The 4,781-nt window shown below is 44.6% G+C and overlaps 1 pseudogene; it reads left to right on the forward strand.

The window, feature by feature from the left end:
* Positions 1 to 393: 393 nt before the first annotated feature.
* Positions 394 to 777, forward strand: LOC116885992 (annotated as a pseudogene).
* The last annotated feature ends 4,004 nt before the right edge of the window (positions 778 to 4,781 follow it).

The raw sequence follows: 4,781 nt of genomic DNA on the forward strand, positions 1-4,781 counted from the left end.
AGGACAGAGAGACAGGACAGAGAGACAGCCAACATGTAACAGCAGGGGAAGATCAGCCCGAGCCATCCTCCTCCCCCCCACACACACACTGGTCTAGGCTAACAACAATGAAATATAGATTTTAGTAAGTAATAACTCAAGAATATCAGAGGGGGGGGTTGGGGATTTGGCTCAGTGGTAGAGTGCTTGCCTAGGAAGCTCAAGGCCCTGGGTTCGGTCCCCAGCTCCGAAAAAAAGAATTAAAAAAAAAAAAAAGAATATCAGAGGGGAGATGTTAGCCACGTGAAGGTGTGGGAGTGGCCCAGCCATTGAGCTGTTTAAGGCATATTAAAATAGAAAGCTCTGGCTTTCTGCTGGGTGACTGCCAGCTGCTTTCTGTTGAAATGCAAGTTCATGAAACCTGGGAAAGTAGTGCTGGTCCTGGCTGGACGCTACTCCAGACGCAAAGCTGTCATCATGAAGAACATTGATGATGGCGCCTCAGACCTCCCTCACAGCCACGCTCTGGTGGCTGGAATTGACCAGTATCCCCGAAAAGTGACTGCTTCCATGGGCAAGAAAATCTCCAAGCGATCCAAGATGGAGTCCTTTGTGAAAGTTTATAACTACAACCTCCCCATGCCCACAAGTTACTCTGTGGATATCCCCTTTGATAAAACTGTTGTCAACAAGGATGTGTTCAGAGACACAAGTTGAAACACAAGGCCAAGGTCAAGTTTGAGGAGCGATACAAGACAGGAAAGAACAAATGATGTGTTCCAGAAGCTTCGCTTTTAGATATATTTTTGCCTTGGTCATTAAAAATTAAAAAATAAAGCTGCATGTGTGCATGCGTGTGCATGCGTGCGTGGGCGCATCCCTGTGTGCATCTTTCATTCGGGAACCCAGAACATTGAGGTGGGTAGCAAGGACCGGTCAATTAGAAAAGAGATTAATTGGCAACTGCAACAACATAAGTTTATGAGCTTTAGGTCAACCTGGATTACATAGTAAGTTCAAAAATTTGGAGAACTGGGTTGGGGATTTAGCTCAGTGGTAGAGCGCTTGCCTAGCATGCGCAAGGCCCTGAGTTCGGTCCCCAGCTCCGAAAAAAAGAAAAAAAAATTAAAAAAAAAAATTTTTAAAATTTGGAGAACTATTAGACAACATACCCAATAACATTAACACTTGACCTACAAACTTGAGATAATGATTACTTGATTACTGTTGGATTTTGATTCAATCAAGTTAGTCGTGAGTAATAGAATGGCCAGCAGTGGCTCACACATTTAATCCCAGCACTTGGGAAGCAAAGGCAGGCCAATGTTTTGAGTTCAAGGCCAGCCTGGTCTACAGAGTGAATTCCAGGACAGCCAGGTTTACACAGAGAAACTGTCTTAAAAAAAACCCAATCCTCCTCCCAACCCCCAACATACACATGTCTCTAATTAGCTCTAAAGAGACACTCATATTGATAAATATAGATGGAGCATTATGGGGGAGGGGTTTCTCGGTGTGTGTAGGCTAGCCAAGACCTCTTGATTTCCCTTAAAGTGCTAGATGCAGGTGTGCCCCATAACCTCAGCTATTCTGTCTAGTGTCAGACCAACCCCTTGGCACTGGTTGTGGACAAAGAGGCTTAGTAGTGGGTTAGCCTCTTGCTGCTTTTTTTTTTTTTTTTTTTTTTAAGATTTATTCATTTATTATATATAAGTACACTGTAGCTGTCTTCAGATACACCAGAAGAGGGCATCGGATCTCTTTACAGATGGTTGTGAACCACCATGTGGTTGCTGGGAATTGAACTCAGGACCTCTGGAAGAGTAGTCGGGTGCTCTTAACCGCTGAGCCATCTCTCCAGCCCTCTTGCTGCTTATATTCTAATGTTAATCCTGGTTCCTCAAGAGCTGGTTGCCTGAGAGATGAGAGTACACTCAGACCCAAGTGACCTTTGTGACCTTGCCATCAAGCTGTTTCTGATTGGCGAATAAAGATATCCACAGCCAATAGCTGGGCAAAAGAGACATAGGTGGGTTTTAGGGTTCCCGGGTCTGGGGGGTTGGAGGAGAACCACAAGAGAAGAAAGAAGATGAGGAGGAAGAAAAGATCACTGTGTGTTAGGAGGCAAGAAAACGTGGCCCTGAGGGCTGGCCAATTGGAGTTAAGAGCAGTCGAGATGAAACAAAGTAATGACTCAGCGTTATCCATAGGAAATAGATTTTAATAGCATAGTGGGTAGATATCTGCACAGCCCCTGTGCTGATTAAGGCTTTTTGTAAATGTAGAGGTTGTGTGTGTCTTTTATCCAGGAACTAAATGGTCAAAGGCAGGAAAGAACCCACAGATTGGGATTAAGAATTTCTACAATAGGGCAGGAGAGATGGCTCAGTGGTTAAGAGCACTGACTGCGGAGTTGGGGATTTAGCTCAGTGGTAGAGCACTTGCCTAGGAAGCGCAAGGCCCTGGGTTCGGTCCCCAGCTCCGAAAAAAAAGAACCAAAAAAAAAAAAAAAGAGCACTGACTGCTCTTCCAGAGGTCCTGAGTTCAATTCCCAGTAACCACATGGTGGCTCACAACCATCTGCAATGGGATCCGATGCCCTCTTCTGGTGTGTCTGAAGACAGCTACAGTGCATAATAAATAAATAAATCTTAAAAAAAAAAAAAAAAAAGAATTTCTACAATAAAGGATTATGAAGGGCCAGAGGGTCATAAGGCCTTAACACATGACCTATGCCTAGGACAACTGCTTGCTTTGTGGTGGGCCATTTCTAGTATTGATTCCACCATGACAGACAGTGAACTGTGTCCCTGAACCAGGGTTGGGGTGGGGGAAGGGTAGAGCAACTATTGTTTTTCTTCCTGCCTCTGCTTTTGTGTTGCCTGATCTCCAAGGCTCAAGATTCCGCTTTGCTGAATGGCAGTGACAATTTTTCTTTCTGGGGAGTTTTAGAAAGGCTCAAGCCAGACACTGCTGTGTGATGGCTTTGCTTTGCTTTTGTTTTTGATTTTGATTTTGATTTTCAAGACAGGTTGTAGGAATAAATCAAGACTTTATTCCTAGCACTTGGGAGACAGAGCCAGGTGAATTTTTGTGAGTTGGAGGCCAGCCTGGTCTACATAGCAAGCTCCCTAACAGCCAAACTACATAAAAACCACGCCTGTAAATACATATATACATACATACAGACATACGTACATACATACATACATATATACATACATACAGACGTACGTACATACATACATACATACATACATACATATATACATACATAGGATAAAGAAAGAACTGAACGTGATTTACCCATCTTCTCTCCAATCACTGTTTTACATTTTATAACAGAACTGGTAATCAAATTTTATCCTAGATTCTTAGCCCAACAAAAAGAAATGAAACAGGGACTCGAATTGACCTCAGAAGGCACCAAAAGATCATGAACAGAAACAGATTTAAATCTGTTAAGGACCATTTAAAAACTCAAGGACCGGGCTGGGGATTTAGCTCAGTGGTAGAGCGCTTACCTAGGAAGCGCAAGGCCCTGGGTTGGTCCCCAGCTCAAAAAAAAAAAAAAAAAAAAAAAAAAAAAAAAAAACTCAAGGACCATGCTCACCAGTTCATGAGGGCAGGCCTGCATTCACAAGGCAAATAGACACTAGAGAGGCAAGGTGGTTTGAATGGAAATGGCCCCCATATGCCCATAGAGAACGGCACTATTGGGAGGCATGGCCTTGTGGAGGAAGTGTGTCACCGGAGGTGGGCTTTGCCGTCTCAGATGCTTAAGCCAGGTCCGGTGCTTCACTCCTCCTGCTGCTTGTTGATCTGGGTATAAAACTCTCAGCTTCCACTCTAGCACCATGTCTGCCTATCTGCTGCTGTACTGGATAATGGACTGAACCTCTGAACTGTAAGCCCCAGGTCAATGATTGCTTATAAGAGTTGCCATGCCCTGGGTTCGGTCCCCAGCTCCGAAAAATAAAAAAAGAAAGAAAAGAGTTGCCATGGTCATGGTGTCTCTTCACAGCCATAGAAACCCTGGGACAGAGGTTTCCTTTTCTGTTGTTGTTGTTGAGGACTTTATAAAGACCCAGGGGTCTTTAAAAAGGGCCAACTGAATCATCTATGGTGATGCTGAGTTAGCAATCAACCTGTGCCAAGGCAGGAATAACAACAACAACAGCAACAACAACAAAAGCACTGGTGTGGTGGTCAGAGAACAACTGTCAGGAGTCAGTCATCTCCTTCCCTTATAGGTTCCAGGGACCCAAATCAAGTCCTCAGTCTTCCCTGGTTAGTTTTTGTTATTGTTCTGGTCACCTGGAAAGAAGGTACCTTAGTGAAGAAAATAACTGAGCCAGACTGGCCTGTAGGACGTTTCTTGATTAATGACTGACGTGAGGGCTTGGGGCTGGAGAGACGGCTCAGTGGTTAAGAGCACATACTGTTCTTGGAGAGAACCTGAGCTCGGTTCCTAGCACCCACGTCAGGCAGCTCGAAAACTGCCTCTAACTCCAGCTCCAGGGGGTCTGACGGCCATCTGTCACCCTGCTACACAAACATAAATAAGCATCAGCTTTTTTAAAAAAAAATGGTTTTGTTTTTGTTTTCAGAGATGGGGGTTTCTCTGTAGCTCTGGAACTCTGTAGACCATGCTGGCCTCAAACTCAGAGATCTGCCTGCCTCTGCCTCCTAAGTGCTGGGATTAAAGGCACACACCACCACCGCAGGGCTAAGAGACAAAATTCAAACAAAGGTGGGGGCTCAGCCCACTGCCAGCAGTGTCACCTCTGAAGAAGTCAGGT

Source organism: Rattus rattus, chromosome 1 (assembly GCF_011064425.1).
Source record: "Rattus rattus isolate New Zealand chromosome 1, Rrattus_CSIRO_v1, whole genome shotgun sequence".
Taxonomy (NCBI): Eukaryota; Metazoa; Chordata; class Mammalia; order Rodentia; family Muridae; genus Rattus; species Rattus rattus.